The following is an 18483-nucleotide window of genomic DNA, read 5'->3' as shown; positions in this document are numbered from 1 at the left end:
GTTATGACCAACCTTGATAGTATATTAAAAAGCAGAGACATTACTTTGCCAACCAAGGTCCGTCTAGTCAAGGCTATGGTTTTTCCCGTGGTCATGTATGGATGTGAGGGTTGGACTGTGAAGAAAGCTGATCGCCGAAGAATTGATGCTTTTGAACTGTGGTGCTAGAGAAGACTCTTGAAAGTCCCTTGTACCGCAAGGAGATCCAACCAGTCCATTCTAAGGGAGATCGATCCTGGGTGTTCACTGGAAGGACTGATGCTAAAGCTGAAACTGCAATACTTTGGCCACCTCATGCGACGAGTTGACTCACTGGAAAAGACTCTGATGCTGGGAAAGGTTGGGGGCGGGAGGAGAAGGGGACGACGGAGAATGAGATGGCTGGATGGCATCACCAACTCTGTGGACATGAGTTTGAGTGAACTCCAGGAGTTGGTGATGGACAGGGAGGCCTGGCGTGCTGTGATTCATGGGGTCGCAGAGAGTCGGACACGACTGAGCGACTGAACTGAACTGAACTGAGTGTATACATGTCAGTCCTACTCTCCCAGTTCATCCCACCCTTCTCTCCCTCTGCGATGTCCACATCTTTTCTCTACATCTATGTCTCTATTTCTGCCTTGCACATTGATTCATCTTTACCATTTTTCTAGACTCCTTATATATACGTTAATATAAGACATTTGTTTTTCTGACTTACTTCACTCTGTATGACAGACCCTAGGTACACCCGTATCAGTACAAATGAGCCCATTTTTATAGCCAAGTAATTCTGTGATTCATGGGGTAGTAAAGAGTCGGACACGACTGAGCGACTGAACTGAACTGAACTGAACAGTCCATTGTAATATTTATATACATTTTGAAATGATCATCACAGTAAGTCCAGTAACAGCCTGTCAGTTCAGTTCAGTCGCTCAGTCGTGTCCGACTCTCCGCGACCCCATGAATCACAGCACGCCAGGCCTCCCTGTCCATCACCAACTCCTGGAGTACACTCAAACTCATGTCCACAGAGTCGGTGATGCCATCCAGCCATCTCATTCTCTGTCGTCCCCTTCTCCTCCTGCCCCCAAACTTTCCTAGCATCAGAGTCTTTTCCAGTGAGTCAACTCGTCGCATGAGGTGGCCAAAGTATTGCAGTTTCAGCTTTAGCATCAGTCCTTCCAGTGAACACCCAGGATTGATCTCCTTTAGAATGGACTGGCTGGATCTCCTTGCAGTATAAGGGACTCTCAAGAGTCTTCTCCAACACCACAGTTCAAAAGCATCAATTCTTCGGTGATCAGCTTTCTTCACAGTCCAACTCACATCCATACATGACCACGGGAAAAACCACTGCCTTGACTAGACGGACCTTGGTTGGCAAAGTAATGTCTCTGCTTTTTAATATACTATCAAGGTTGGTCATAACTTTCCTTCCAAGGAGCAAACGTCTTTTAATTTCATGGCTGCAATCAGCATCTGCAGTGATTTTGGAGCCAAAAAAATAAAGTCTGACACTGTTTCCACTGTTTTTCCATCTATTTCTCATGAAGTGATGGGACCAGATGCCATGATCTTTGTTTTCTGAATGTTGAGCTTCAAGACAACCTTTTCACTCTCCTCTTTCACTTTCATCAAGAGGCTTTTGAGTTCCTCTTCACTTTATGCCATAAGGGTAGTGTTATCTGCATATCTGAGGTTATTGATATTTCTCCCGGCAATCTTGATTCCAGCTTGTGCTTCTTCCAGCCCAGCGTTCCTCATGATGTACTCTGCATATAAGTTAAATAAGCAAGGTGACAATATACAACCTTGACGTACACCTTTTCCTATTTGGAACCAGTCGGTTGTTCCATGTACAGTTCTGACTGTTGCTTCCTGACCTGCATACAGGTTTCTCAAGAGGCAGGTCAGGTGGTCTGGTATTTCCATCTCTTTCAGAATGCTCCACAGTTTATTGTGATCCACACAGCCTGTCACAATACAAGATTATTACAATCCTATTTTTTCCTATTCTGTACATTACATTCCCATGACTTATTTTATAAATGCAATTCTGTATCTTTTAGTCCCCTTTTTTGCACCCCCAACTCCCTCTCCTATGGCAATTCCCAGTTTGTTTCTGTATTTATGAGTCTATTTCTGCTTTGTTTTGATGGTTCTCTTGTTTTTTAGATATCATGTGTAAGTGAAATCATATGGTAATTGTCTTTCTCTGTCTGACTTATTTCACTTAGCATAATGCCCTCAAGTTCCATCCATGTTGCTGCAAATGGCAAGATTTAGCTCTTTTTTATGGGCTTCCCTACACAAACAGTAAAGAATTTGCCTGCAATGCAGGAAACCCAACTTTGATCCCTGGGTCAGGAAGATCCCCTGGAGAAAGAAATGGCAACTCACTCCAATATTTCTGCCTGGAAAACTCCATGGACAGAGGAGTCTGGCAGGGTACAGCCCGTGGGATCACAAAGAGTCGGAGTTCTTTTTTATAGCTGATAATATTCCATTGTGTGTATATCAGTTCAGTTCAGTCACTCACTTGTGTCCGACTCTTTGCGACCCCATGAATCACAGCACGCTAGGCCTCCCTGTCCATCACCAACTCCCGGAGTTCACTCAAATTCATGTCCATCGAGTCGGTGATGCCATCCAGCCATCTCATTCTCTGTCATTCCCTTCTCCTCCCGCCCCCAATCTTTCCCAGCATCAGAGTCTTTTCCAGTGAGTCAACTCTTCGCATGAGGTGGCCAAAGTATTGGAGTTTCAGCTTTAGAATCAATACATATATACATAAATATGCCATATCTTCTTTATCCATTCATCCACTGATGGACACTTAGGTTGTTTCCATATCTGGGTTGTAAATAATGTTGCAATGAACACAGGAGTGCACATACCTTTTCCAGTTAGTGTTTTTATTTGGATAACCAGTCAAAGGTGGAATTGCCGGATCATATTTTTAATTTTTTGAAAAACCTCAATACAGTTTTCCACAGTGGCGGTACCAACTTACATTTCTACCAGCAGTACACAAGGGTTCCCTTTTTTCCACATCCTCACTGAGTAACTACCTTTGACTGACTACTGTTTTGTAGTACCAGATAGCTTATTTCTCAAACTTATCTGAGAATCACCTTTAGAATAGCACATTGTGACCTTCTGGGAAATGCTAACAATTTTTTTTTTCTTTGCTGCTCTAATTAGGATACTTCTCTTTAATTTGGGGGAATCCTGGCAACAAATTTCTACAAAGAATTTCTGTAGCAGCTTAGAAACATCTTCATAAACATTTCATTTGATATTCTCATATTTTACATTAGTGCAAATGTTCTATACACCCCAGGGAAGTGAGCTGCCAGTCAATGTCCCACAGGGGGATTTATAAATGAAATCCTGCATATGTTTGTTTCTTTTCAGCCCAGACTGCCTGAATTATTTGAACTAAATGGGGGGGGATGGGTGAAGGGGTATAGGAAGCTAATACAGAGCTCTGCACCCCCATGAATGATAAATAAATATTTAAGGCCTGAATGACAGACTACTTATTACAAAAATCTAAAACTTTTTATTTTGAGATACTGGTTTTATGTAACTCCTGCAGTTTTGTTTAAAAAAAAAAATTTACGCCAATTATCATCACCATCCTTTTTAAGTAAAAGCCAGACTCAGCTCCTTTTACTGCTCTTCTCCCTCATGCCAGGCGAGGGACTGCATGTGAGATCCAGGTGCTTTATTCTGACCAGGCTTACCTTCTGAGACAGAAGAAGGATTAGTCTCAGGATTTGGAAGGAGCTAGACTGATAGGGCGGAGAAGGCAATGGCACCCCACTCCAGTAATCTTGCCTGGAAAATCCCATGGACAGAGAAGCCTGGTAGGCTGCAGTAAAATGGGTCGCGAAGAGTTGGACACGACTGAGCGACTTCACTTTCACTTTTCACTTTCACTCATTGGAGAAGGAAATGGCAACCCACTCCAGTGTTCTTGCCTGGAGAATCCCAGGGACAGAGGAGCCTGTTGGGCTGCCGTCTATGGGGTCGCACAAAGTCAGACACGACTGAAGCAACTTAGCAGCAGCAGCAGACTGATAGGGCAGAGAAAGAAATGGCAACCCACTCCAGTGTTCTTCCCTGGAGAATCCCAGGGATGGCGGAGCCTGGTTGGCTGCTGTCTGTGGGGTCGCATAGAGTCAGACACAACTGATGTGACTTAGCAGCAGCAGCAGACTGATAGGGAAAGCACCATGCTGTCATGGTTAAAGCTTTATCTTTTAAGGGCCTGAAAGTGAATGTGTAGTTGCTCAGTCATGTCCAACTCTTTTCGACCCCATGGATTGTAGCCTACCACGCTCCTCTGTCCATGGAATTCTTCAGGCAAGAATACTGGAGTGGGCTGACATTCCCTTCTCCAGGGAATCTTCCCAACCCAGGGATTGAACCCAGGTCTCCTGCACTGCAGGTAGATTCTTTACTATCTGAGTCACTTGGGAAGCCCAAGAATACTGGAGTGGGTAGCCTATCCCTTCTCCAGGGAATCTTCCCCTCTCAGAAATCAAACCAGGGTCTCCTGCATTGCAGAATTCTTTACCAGGTGAGCTACCAGGGAAGCCTGAGTTTTACTCAAAGTTTTTCTACTTTATAATTGTTTGACTTGGGCAAGATTACTTCCCAGAGACTCTGGTTTCTCATCTCTAATACAGAGGAAATATCACGAGCACTAAATGAGATGCAATTTTTAAGACACCTGATACACAGTAAGCATGAGTTCAGTTCAGTCGCTCAGTCGTGTCCAACTCTTTGTGACCCCATGAATCACAGCATGCCAGGCCTCCCTGTCCATCACCAACTCCCAGAGTTCACTCAAATTCATCTCCACTGCGTCGGTGATGCTATCCAGCCATCTCATTCTCTGTCATCCCCTTTTCCTCCTGCCTCCAATCCCTCCCAGCATCAGAGTCTTTTCCAGTGAGTCAACTCTTCCCATGAGGTGGCCAAAGTATTGCAGTTTCAGTTTTATCATCAGTCCTTCCAGTGAACACCCAGGACTGATCTCCTTTAGAATGGACTGGTTGGATCTCCTTGCAGTCCAAAGGACTCTCAAGAGTCTTCTCTAACACCACAGTTCAAAAGCATCAATTCTTGGGCGATCAGCTTTCTTCACAGTCCAACTCTCACATCCATAAATGACCACTGGAAAAACCATAGCCTTGACTAGACGGACCTTGGTTGGCAAAGTAATGTCTCTGCTTTTTAATATGCTATCTAGGTTGGTCATAACTTTCCTTCCAAGGAGTGTCTTTTAATTTCATGGCTGCAATCACCATCTGCAGTGATTTTGGAGCCCCCCAAAATAAAGTCTGACACTGTTTCCACTGTATCCCCATCTATTTCCCATGAAGTGATGGGACCAGATGCCATGATCTTAGTTTTCTGAATGTTGAGCTTCAAGCCAACTTTTTCACTCTCCTCTTTCACTTTCATCAAGAGGCTTTTTAATTCCTCTTCACTTTCTGCCATAACGGTGGTGTCATCTGCATATCTGAGGTTATTAATATTTCTCCTGGAAATCTTGATTTCAGCTTGTGCTTCTTCCAGCCCAGCGTTCCTCATGATGTACTCTGCATATAAGTTAAATAAGCAGAGTGACAATATACAGCCTTGACGTGCTCCTTTTCCTATGTGGAAGCAGTCTGTTGTTCCATGTCCAATTCTAACTGTTGCTTCCTGACCTGCATATAGGTTCCTCAAGAGGCAGGTCAGGTGGTCTGAAATTCCCATTTCTTTCAGAATTATCCACAGTTTATTGTAATCCACACAGTCAAAGGCTTTGGCATAGTCAATAAAGCAGAAGTAGATGCTTTTCTGGAACTCCCTTGCTTTTTCGATGATCCAGCAGATGTTGGCAATTTGATCTCTGGTTTCCTCTGCCTTTTCTAAAACCATCTTGAACATCTGGAAGTTCACGGTTCACATATTGCTGAAGCCTGGCTTGGAGAATTTTGAGCATTACTTTACTAGTGTGTGAAATGTGTGCAAGTGTATGGTAGTTTGAGCATTTTTTGGCACTGCCTTTCTTTGGGATTGGAATGAAAACTGACCTTTTCTTTTTCTTTTTTTATTGGAAGCTAATTATTTTACAATATTATGTTGGTTGGTTTTGCCATACATTGACATGAATCTGCCCCGGGTGTACGTACGTTCTCCTTCCTGAACCCCCCTCCCACCTCCCTCCTCCCCTTATCCTCCCTCTGGGACATCCCCGTGCACCATCCCTGAGCATCCTGTATCATCCATTGAACCTGGACTGGTGATTCGTTTCACATATTATAATATACACGTTTCAATGCCATTCTCCCAAATCATCCCACCCTCACCCTCTCCCACAGAGTCCCAAAGACTGTCCTGTACCTCTGTGTCTCTTTTCCTGTCTCGTATACAGGGTTATCATTGCCATCTTTCTAAATTCCATATATATGCGTTAGTATACTGTATTGGTTTTTCTTTCTGGCTTACTTCACTCTGTATAATAGACTCTAGTTTCATCCACCTCATTAGAACTGATTCAAATGTATTCTTTTTAATGGCTGAGTAATACTCCATTGTGTATATGTACCAAAGCTTTCTTATCCATTCATCTGCAGATGGACATCTAGGTTGCTTCCATGTCCTGGATGTTATAAATAGTTTTGCGATGAACATTGGAGTATATGTGTCTCTTTCAGTTCTGGTTTCCTCGGTGTGTATGCCCAGGAGTGCGATTGCTGGGTCATATGGCAGTTCTATTTCCAGTTTTTTAAGGAATCTCCACACTGTTCTCCATAGTGGTTGTACTAGTTTGCATTCCCACCAACAGTGTAAGAAGGTTCCCTTATCTCCACACCCTCTCCAGCATTTATTGCATGTAGACTTTTGGATAGCAGCCATTCTGACTGGTGTGAAATGGTATCTCATTGTGGTTTTGATTTGCATTTCTCTGATTAGGAGGGATGTTGAGCATTTTTTCATGTGTTTGTTAGCCATCTATATGTCTTCTTTGGAGAAATGTCTGTTTAGTTCTTTGGCCCATTTTTTGATTGGGTCGTTTATTTTTTCTGGAATTGAGCTGCAGGAGCTGCTTATATATTTTGGAGATTAATTCTTTGTCAGTTGTTTAATTTGCTATTATTTTCTCCCATTCTGAAGGTTGTCTTTTCACCTTACTTATAGTTTCCTTTGCTGTGCAGAAGCTTTTGATTTTAATTAGGTCCCATTTGTTTATTTTTGCTTTTATTTCCAATATTCTGGGAGGTGGGTCATGGAGGATCCTGCTGTGATTTATGTCGGAGAGCATTTTGCCTATGTTCTCCTCTAGGAGTTTTACTGTTTCTGGTCTTACATTTAGATCTTTAATCCATTTTGAGTTTATTTTGGTGTATGGTGTTAAGAAGTGTTCTAGTTCCATTCTTTTACAAGTGGTTGACCAGTTTTCCCAGCACTACTTTTTAAAGAGACTGTCTTTTCTCCATTTTATATTCTTGCCTCCTTTGTCAAAGATAAGGTGTCCATAGGTGCGTGGATTTATCTCTGGGCTTTCTATTTTGTTCCATTGATCTATATTTCTGTCTTTAGGCCAGTACCAAACTGTCTTGATGACTATGGCTTTGTAGTAGAGCCTGAAGTCCGGCAGGTTGATTCCCCCAGTTCCATTCTTCTTCCTCAAGATTGCTTTGGCTATTAGAGTTTTTTTTGTATTTCCATACAAATTGTGAGATTATTTGTTCTAGTTCTGTGAAAAATATCGTTGGTAGATTGATAGGGATTGCATTGAATGTATAAATTACTTTGGGTAGTATACTCATTTTCACAATATTTATTCTTCCAATGCACAAACATAGCATATTTCTCCATCTATGAGTGTCCTCCTTGAATAGTTTCACCAGTGTTTTATAGTTTTCTATGTACAGGTCTTTTGTTTCTTTAGGTAGATATATTCCTAAGTATTTAATTCTTTTTGTGGCAACAGTGAATGGAATAGTTTCCTTAATTTCTCTTTCTATTTTCTCATTATTAATCTATAGGAATGCAAGGGACTTCTGTGTGTTGATTTTATATCCTGCAACATTACTGTAATCATTGATTAGCTCTAGTAGTTTTCTGGTAGAGTCTTTAGGGTTTTCTGTGTAGAGGATCATGTCATCAGCGAACAGTGAAAGTTTTACTTCTTCTTTTCCAATTTGGATTTCTTTTATGTCTTTTTCTGCTCTGACTGCTGTAGCCAAAACTTCCAGAACTATGTTGAATAGTAGTGGTGAGAGAGGGCACCCTCGTCTTGTTCCTGACTTTAGGGGAAATGCTTTCAGTTTTTCACCATTGAGGATAATGTTTGCTGTGGGTTTATCATATATAGCTTTTATTATGTTGAGGTATGTCCCTTCTATTCCCACCTTCTGGAGAGTTATTATCATAAATGGATGTTGAATTTTGTCGAAGGCTTTCTCTGCATCTATTGAGATAGATAGCACATTAAAGAGCAGAGACATTACTTTGCCAACCAAGGTCCGTCTAGTCAAGGCTATGGTTTTTCCCGTGGTCATGTATGGATGTGAGAGTTGGACTGTGAAGAAAGCTGATCGCTGAAGAATTGATGCTTTTGAACTGTGGTGCTGGAGAAGACTCTTGAGAGTCCCTTGGACTGCAAGGATATCCAACCAGTCCATTCTAAAGGAGATCAATCCTGGGTGTTCATTGGAAGGACTGATGCTAAAGCTGAAACTCCAATACTTGGGCTACCTCACGCGACGAGTTGACTCACTGGAAAAGACTCTGATGCTGGGAGGGATTGGGGGTGGGAGGAGACAGGGACGACAGTGAATGAGATGGCTGGATGGCATCACCGACTCGATGGAGATGAGTTTGAGTGAACTCAGGGAGTTGGTGATGGACAGGGAGGCCTGGCATGCTGTGATTCATGGTGTCACAAAGAGTCGGACATGACTGAGCGACTGAACTGAACTGAACTGGAGATAATCATATGCTTTTTATTTTTCAGTTTGTTAATGTGGTGTATTACATTGATTGATTTGCGGATATTGAAGAATCCTTGCATTCCTGGGATAAAGCCCACTTGGTCATGATGTATGATCTTCTTAATGTGTTGTTGGATTCTGATTGCTAGAATTTTGTTAAGGATTTTTGCATCTATGTTCATCAGTGATATTGGCCTGTAGTTTTCTTTTTTTGTGGGATCTTTACCAGGTTTTAGGATTAGAGTGATGGTGGCCTTATAGAATGAGTTTGGAAGTTTCCCTTCCTCAGCAATTTTCTGGAAGAGTTTGAGTAGAATAGGTGTTAGCTCTTCTCTAAATTTTTGGTAGAATTCAGCCGTGAAGCCGTCTGGACCTGGGCTTTTGTTTGCTGGAAGATTTCTGATTACAGCTTCTATTTCTGTGCTTGTGATGGGTCTATTAAGATTTTCTATTTCTTCCTGGTTCAGTTTTGGAAAGTTGTACTTTTCTAAGAATTTGTCCATTTCTTCCAAGTTGTCCATTTTATTGCCATATAATTGCTGATAGTATTCTCTAATGATCCTTTGTATTTCTGTGTTGTTGGTTGTGATCTCTCCATTTTCATTTCTAATTTCATTGATTTGGTTCTTCTCCCTTTGTTTCTTGATAAGTCTGGCTAGTGTTTTGTCAATTTTATTTACCCTCTCAAAGAACCAGCTTTTGGCTTTGTTGATTTTTGCTATGGTCTCTTTTGTTTCTTTTGCATTTATTTCTGCCCTAATTTTTAAGATTTCTTTCCTTCTACTAACCCTGGGGTTCTTCATTTCTTCCTTTTCTAGTTGCTTTAGATGTAGAGTTAGGTTATTTAGTTGATTTTTTTCTTGTTTCTTGAGGTGAGCCTGTATTGCTATGAACCTTCCCCTTGGCACTGCTTTTACAGTGTCCCAGAGGTTTTGGGTTGTCATGTTTTCATTTACATTCATTTCTATGCATATTTTTATTTCTCTTTTGATTTCTTCTATGATTTGTTCGTTATTCAGCAGCGTGTTGTTCAGCCTCCATATGTTGGCATTTTTAATAGTTTTTCTGCTGTAATTGAGATCTAATCTTACTGCATTGTGGTCAGAAAAGATGCTTGGAATGATTCATTTTTTTTGAATTTACCAAGGCTAGATTTATGGCCCAGGATGTGATCCATCCTGGAAAATGTTCCGTGTGCGCTTGAGAAAAAGGTGAAATTCATTGTTTTGGGGTGAAATGTCCTATAGATATCTATTTGGTCTAAATAGTCTATTGTAGGGCTTCCCTGGTGGCTCAGAGCTTAAAGCATCTGCCTCCAAAGCGGGAGACCCGCGTTCGATCCCTGGATCAGGAAGATCCCCTGGAGAAGGAAACGGTAGCCCACTCCAATATTCTTGCCTGGAGAATCCCATGGATGGAGAAGCCTGGTAGGCTACAGTCCACGGGGTCGCAAAGAGTCGGACACGACTGAGCGATGAAATGGAAACGGACAGAGTCTATTGTATCATTTAACGTTTGTATTTCCTTGTTAATTTTCTGTTTAGTTGATCTATCTATAGGTGTGAGTGGGGTATTAAAGTCTCCCACTATTATTGCGTTGTTGTTAATTTCCCCTTTCATACTTGCTAATAATTGTCTTACATATTGCGATGTTCCTATGTTGGGTGCATAAATATTTATAATTGTTATATCTTCTTCTTGGATTGATCCTTTGATCATTATGTAATTTCCTTCTTTGTCTCTTTTCACAGCCTTTGTTTTAAAGTCTATTTTATCTGATATGAGTATTGCTACTCCTGCTTTCTTTTGGTCTCTATTTGCGTGGAATAGCTTTTTCCAGCCCTTCACTTTCAGTCTGTATGTGTCCCTCGTTTTGAGGTGGGTCTCATGTAGATGACATATATGGGGGTCTTGTTTTTGTATCCATTCAACCAGCCTTTGTCTTTTGGTTGGGGCATTCAACCCATTTACGTTTAAGGTAATTATTGATAAGTATGATCCTGTTGCCATTTTCTTTATTGTTTTGGGTTCGGGTTTATACACCCTTTCTGTGCCTCCTGTCTAGAGAAGATCCTTTAGCATTTGTTGGAGAGCTGGTTTAGTGATGCTGAATTCTCTCAGCTTTTGCTTGTCTGTAAAGCTTTTGCTTTCTCCTTCATATTTGAATGAGATCCTTGTTGGGTACAGTAATCTGGGCTGTAGGTTATTTTCTTTCATCACTTTAAGTACGTCTTGCCATTCCCTCCTGGCCTGAAGCGTTTCTGTTGAAAGATCAGCTGTTATCCTTATGGGAATCCCCTTGTGTGTTATTTGTTGCTTTTCCCTTGCTGCTTTTAATATTTGTTCTTTGTATTTGATCTTTGTTAATTTGATTAATATGTGTCTTGGAGTATTTCGCCTTGGGTTTATCCCGTTAGGGACTCTCTGGGTTTCTTGGACTTGGGTGATTATTTCTTTCCCCATTTTAGGGAAGTTTTCAACTATTATCTCTCATGGTCTTTCTTTTTGCCTTCTTCTTCTGGTACTCCTATGATTCTAATGTTGGGGCATTTAACATTGTCCCAAAGGTCTCTAATATTGTCCTCATTTTTTTTAATTCGTTTTTCTTTTTTCGTCTCTGTTTCATTTATTTCTACAATTCTATCTTCTAGCTCGCTTATCCTGTCTTCTGCCTCCGTTATTCTACTGTTTGTTCCCTCCAGAGTGGTTCTGATCTCATCTATGCATTATTCATTGTATATTGACTCTTTTTTATTTCCTCTAAATCTTTATTAAAGCTTTCTTGCATCTTCTCAACCCTTTTCTCCAGGTTATTTATCTGTAACTCAATTTTGCTTACAAGGTTTTGAATCATTTTCACCATCAAAATTAGAAATTCTTTTTCAGGTAGATTCCCTATATCTTCCTCTTTTGTTTGTGTTGGTGGGCATTTATCCTGTTCCTTTACTTGCTGGGTATTTCTCTGCCTCTTCATCTTGCTTATATTGCTGTGCTTGGGGTGGCCTTTCCGTCTTCTGGCACTTTGTGGAGTTCTTTATTATGTAGTTTCCTCACTGTGTGTGGGGTTGGACGGGTGACTTGTCAAGGTTCCCTGGTTAGGGAAGCTTGTGTTGATGTTCTGGTTGGTGGAGCTGGATTTCTTCTCTCTGGAGTGCAATGAAGTGTCCAGTAATGAGTTATGAGATGTCAGTGGGTTTGGAGTGACTTTGGGCAGCCTGTATATTGAAGCTCAGGGCTGTTTTCCTGTGTTGCTGGAGAATTTGCGTGGTATGTCTTGCTCTGGAACTTCTTGACCCTTGGGTGGTGCTTGGTTTCAGTGTAGGTATGGAGGCGTTTGATGAGCTCCTATCAATTAATGTTTGCTGGAACAGGAGATCTCTGGTGTTCTCTGGATTTGGACTTAAGCCTCTGCCTCTGGTTTTCAGTCTTATTCTTGCAGTAGGCTCAAGACTTCTCCATCTGTTATTTCCAAGGTGGTTCCCTCTGTTTTAGCTTCTGTTTGCTGGTCTGTTCAGTGTCTAATTTCTGCCATGACACTGGGGGCAGTGGTGGACACTTTTTAAGGCTCACTTGTTCAGTCCTGTTCTGGGAGGGAGGAACGCTGCAGACAAATATCTCTGGCATCTGTGGGGAGTGCTCGCAGTGTCTCGGCCACACTGGGTTTGTCCCTGCTCACGGCGCGTGTGCTGTCCCAGTCTACACTGCCCAGACTCTAGGTTGCTCTGCCAGGAACTGTCTGAGGCCAGTGCTGGGTTGTATGCACTTCCCAGGTCTGAGTGGCTCAGGTTCAGGTACTTGAGTACTTCACAATGGCGCAGACTCAGTTGGGCCTGCGTTTTGTGCCTTCTCCGGTCCGAAAAGCTCAGGTGACCAGGTGTTTGGCAAGCGCGGTTGCTGCAACTTATCACCTCCCCGGTCCCTGCCACTCGGTTTTCTGGGTGTACAGCCGGCGCCCCTTCTCAGGTGGATGTTGACCAGTCAGAAACACATTAAGTCTTGGTTAGCAACGAAGCCTGCCTGCAGTTTGGTATCGGATGCCTCTCTGGGGCCGCGGTTGCCCCTTCCGGCTCTGGCTGCCCTCCCCTGCCTGTCTCGGTGGGGGATGGGCCATCCACAGCCAGCTAGTTCTGCTCAGTCCTTTGTTCTGTGAGCAGCACTGGCGGAGTCTTAGGTTAGGGCTTTTCACCTTTTAGTGGGGTAGCTACCCCACAGTCTGCTTTGCTATTCCCAGTCAGCTCCCCTAGACTGCCCTCGCAGCATTCAGGCCCAGTCCTTTCTCTAAGCAGTTCAGCCGGCTCCTCCCTGCCCAGCCCCCGCTTGCTAATGGCGGATGCGGGCGCCTGTGCTGCTTCTCCGCTGGGAGTTACCGTTTGGCAGGTAATCTGTGGGTTTTAATTATTTCTTTCTTTTTCCTCCCAGTTATGTGGCCCTCTGAGTTTCCAAGGCTCGCCACAGACTCGCCAGTGAGAGTATTTCCTGGTGTTTGGAAACGTCTCTCTTTTTTAAGCCTCCCTTCCTGGGATGGAGCTCCGCCCCTACCTCTTTTGTCCCTCTTTTTATCTTTTATGTTTTTTCCTACCTCCTTTCGAAGACCATGGGCTGCTATTCTGGGTGCTTGATGTCCTCTGCCGCCATTCAGAAGTTGTTTTGTGGAATTTACTCAACGTTCAAATGTTCTTTTGATGAATTTGTGGGGGAGAAAGTGGTCTCGCTGTCCTATTCCTCCGCCATCTTGCTCCCTCCCCCCAAAACTGACATTTTCCAGTCCTTTGGCCACTGCTGAGTTTTCCAAATTTGCTGGAATATTGAGTGCAGCACTTTCACAGCATCATCTTTCAGGATTTGAAATAGCTCAAGTGGAATTCCATCACCTCCACTAGCTTTGTTTGTAGTGGCCCACTTGACTTCACATTCCAGGATGTCTGGCTCTAGGTCAGTGATCACACCATCGTGATTATCTCGCTCATGAAGATCTTTTTTGTACAATTCTGTGTATTCTTGCCACCTCTTCTTAATATCTTCTGCTTCTGTTAGGTCCAAACAATTTCTGTCCTTTATTGAGCCCATCTTTGCATGAAACGCTCCCTTGGTATCTCTAATTTTCTTGAAGAGATCTCTGCTGCTGTTGCTGCTAAGTCGCTTCAGTCGTGTCTGACTCTGTGCGACCCCATAGACAGAAGCCCACAAGGCTCCCCCATCCCTGGGATTCTCCAGGCAAGAATATGCATGTTCTCCAATGCATGAGTCTTTCCTATTCTGTTGTTTTCCTCTATTTCTTTGCATTGATTGCTGAGGAAGGCTTTCTTATCTCTCCTTGCTATTCTTTGGAACTCTGCATTCAGATGCTTATATCGTTCCTTTTCTCCTTTGCTTTTTGTTTCTCTTCTTTTAACAGCTATTTGTAAGGCCTCCCCAGACAACCATTTTACTTTTTTGCATTTCTTTTCCATGGGGATAGTCTTGATCCCTGTCTCCTATACAATGTCACAAACCTCCGTCATATCATTTACTAAATACTAGCAACCTTTGTTTTCATTTTTAATAAGGCAGTAACACAAAATAGTATCATGCCCTGAATACACATTATTAGATATCTGAGAGATTTTACATGATTAATTGCCACTTAAAGACCTTTTTTTTTTTTTTTTCTAAACTGCAGTTATCACTAAACAACCCAGCAGAACTCCTTATTTACTTAGGGACTATACATATAGTCTGACTGAAAACTAACATCCTCTTCTTCAGTAAACTTCTTCTCCAGGAATCTATATAGTACTATAGTCCTCAGATTATCTCACTAATTACTTAAATCCTATTGTCTATATATAAGTTGTCAAATCATCATCTACTTCTAGATATAGAGTAATATACAACATAAATATGTGTTCAAAAGGATTTATCTTCACCAGATAAATTTATATATATTTATATTTTATTCTATATGTCTACGGACTCAGCTGTACTCAACAGGGTTATTATTATCATTCTCAAGCCTGTGAGTGAAAGTTGCTGAGTCATGTCCACTCTTTGCGACCCCATGGACTATACAGTCCATGGAATTCTCCTGGCCAGAATACTGAAGTAGGTATTCTTCTCCAGGGGATCTTCTCAAGCCAAAGATCAAACCCAGGTCTCCCGCATTGCAGGCGGATTCTTTACCAGATGAGCCACAAGGGAAGCCCATTCTCAGAAAGCCTGTACTACCTGGAATTAATGGGAGGAGACGGGGACAACAGAGAATGAGATGGCTGGATGGCATCACCAACTCGATGGACATGAGTTTGAGTGAACTCCGGGAGTTGGTGATGGACAGGGAGGCCTGGCGTGCTGTGATTCATGGGGTCACAATGAGTCGGACACGACTGAGCAACTGAACTGAACTGCACTGAACTGATCCATTTTCAAAAACTAGGGAAAATGAAATATTCTATGATTCATCCTATTGCATTATTTTTGATATGGTGGTGCATGTTTTAATCTGCAGAGAGCTAAACTTATCTTAAACAGTGGGATGTTCTTCTTTGCAGTTATAGAGACTGTTTCATCCAGAGAGGCAGACCGAGTTACTCTACTTTTGTTTTAGTGAAAAATTGTGTGTATATGTGCATGTATGTGTACAGTATTTGCCTGACCAGTTACACTTCAAGTATAAAAATTCAGGGGCTTTCCTAGTGGCTCACTGGTAAAGAATCTGCCTGCCAATGCAGGAAACATAATTTCGACCCCTGGTCTGGGAAGATCCCAAAAGCCATAGAGCAATTAAGCCCATGTGCCACAACTACTGAGCCTGTGCTCTAGAGCTGGGGAGCTACAACTACTGAAGCCCGTGTGCCCTGGAGACTATGCTCTACAATAAGAGAAGCCACAATAAAAAGCCCATGCACCACAATTAGAGAGTAGCCCCCTGCTTACCACAACTAGAGAAAAGCCTGCACAGCAGTGAAGACCCAGTACAGCCAAAATTAAATAAATAAATAAAATTATTTTTAAAAACTCAAAATTTCTGTCATTCATCCCAATATTTCATTTTAGGGAGCTCCTAACTTCTATATTTAACTAGATCACAGTTTTCCAGTGTTGAGACATCAGTGTATATAGGTAAAAATGTATTTTAATATTTATTTATTTTAGTATGCTTTCAGAAATTTAACTAAAATACTAAATTATGATATAAAATTTCCTTTTTCAATAAAATTACTAACATAAAAAGGTAATTTAAAGTATTAAGAAAATAATATTATAGGAGTTAATGTAGAAATGTCAAATATTACAGAGGTAGGGCTTTCCTGGTGGCTCAGCAGTAAAGAATCCATCTGCCAGTGCAGGAGACATGGTTTTGATCCCTGGTCCAGGAGGATCCCACATCTGGTGGAGCAACTGAGCCCATGCACAACAACTACTGAGCCTGTGGTTCTAGAGCCCAGGAGCCACAACTAGCCAGCCCACGTGTCACAACTGCTAAAGCCTGCGCATCTGAGAGCCTATGCTCTGCAGCAAGTGAAGCACCAAAACGAGAGGTCCACGTATCACAACTAGAGAGTAGTCCCTGCTTGCTTTAACTAGAGAAAAGCCCGCACAGCAATGAACACCCAGTACAGCCAAAAATAAATATATAAATTTTTTAAAAAAATTACAGAGGTAGTATTTAAATGAAGTTCAGAAAATCACTGCTCTAAATAACTCATTGAAAGCATCTAGCAACATGTTAATATTAAGTTATTTTGTCGTATGGTTTTACAGAGTATCTTGAGTGGTAAATACCTGAGAGTTTAAAGAAACCAGGTTGTATCATTCGGTAATCAGAGACTCTTGCCTGACTAAATTAGCAGAAGAATGTGGTATGTACGTTTCTATCACTCCTTACTATAAAATAAATCCCAGATAAAGCAAAGATCTAAGGTGAACAATAAGAGAAGGGGGCAACAGAGGATGAGACGGTTGGATGATATCATCAACTCAATGGACACAAGTTTGAGTCAACTCTGGGAGATAGTCAAGGACAGGGAAGCCTGGCATATTGCAGTTCATGGGGTCACAAAGAGTCAGACACAACTCAGTGACTGAACAACAATCTCGGAGCAGAACAGATCCTTCAAAGCATGATTCAAATTTCAGAGTACTTCAGAGATCTAAGAATTTGACCATTATATTTTTTTTAATTTCTCCATTGCAAAGTAAGTAATAAATAAAATCAAAAGACAAAATAGAAAACTTATTTGCAGCATATATGACAGACAAAAGCTAATTTCCATAACATAGTAAAAGTCCTACAATACACACACACACACACACAAAAGACAACTAAAGGATAATAGAAAATCTAAGGTCATGAAAATAAAGGTCACAAACTAGTAAACATAAATGGCTTTTAAACATACTAGAATGTACTTAAACTTCTCATAATAAAAGAAATACAACAAAAAAACAGACTTTCCATTTACCTACTTCATAAGAATTTTAAGTTTGATAGATATATGTATATATTCTTATCAGTTCAGTTCAGTTGCTCAGTAGTGTCCAACTCTTTGCGACCCCATGAATCACAGCACTCCAGGCTTCCCTGTCCATCACCAACTCCCAGAGTTCACTCAAACTCATGTCCATCGAGTCAGTGATGCCATCCAGCCATCTCATCCTCTGTCATCCCCTTCTCCTTCTGCCCCCAATCCCTCCAGCATCAGAGTCTTTTCCAGTGAGTCAACTCTTCCCATGAGGTGGCCAAAGTATTGGAATTTCGGCTTTAGCATCAGTCCTTCCAATGAACACCCAGGACTGATCTCCTTTAGAATGGACTGGTTAGATCTCCTTGCATATATAATAGATATATGTATAGGCACCTAGGCCTCTGCACCAGAATTAGTGAGCCCATGCTCTAGAGACAGCAAACAGCAACTACTGAGCCCACACACTCCAGAACCCAGTGTTCCACACCAAGAGAAGCCCCCATCACTGCAACCAGAGAAGGCTCACATGCAGCAATGAGGACCTAGTGCAGCACAAATTAATTAATTTTTAAAAATTATCTACTGTGCTTTATAAAATTTTACCTTTTCTAAGTTCAAAAATAAAATCTGAGGCTAGCTGTTATTTTAGTTGATTCCTTTAAATTTGTGTGGACTGGATGAAAAATAAAGAAAACTAATAAAATATTAGACTATTTTGTGTATGCAATAAAAATGCCAGGTTTTTAAAAAGAATTTAGAAGCTTGAGTAATTTTTTTCAGATGCTAACAGTCTGTATAGTCAAGTCTGCATTAAACACTCAATCCCAGGGCCCCGTATCAACGCAAGCACTACTGGAGCAAGTGACAAAGGGAGAGAGTGGTAAGACATGAGCTGGGATATAGAGCCAGAGGTCAGGTCTTTTGGGGCCTTATATAAAAATAAGCCTACATAAAAATTCTGGACTTTATTCTAAGTGTACCATGCAATGACTGGAGGCTTTTATTTTGAAGCATGTATTTCTGATGTTGATATGATATGAATTTTTAAATAG

This window comes from Moschus berezovskii, chromosome 1 (assembly GCF_049115385.1).
Source record: "Moschus berezovskii isolate FMDL1 chromosome 1, NW_MosBer_1.0, whole genome shotgun sequence".
Taxonomy (NCBI): domain Eukaryota; kingdom Metazoa; phylum Chordata; class Mammalia; order Artiodactyla; family Moschidae; genus Moschus; species Moschus berezovskii.
The sequence above is the reverse complement of the archived record's forward strand: the minus strand, read 5'-3'. Positions refer to the sequence as shown.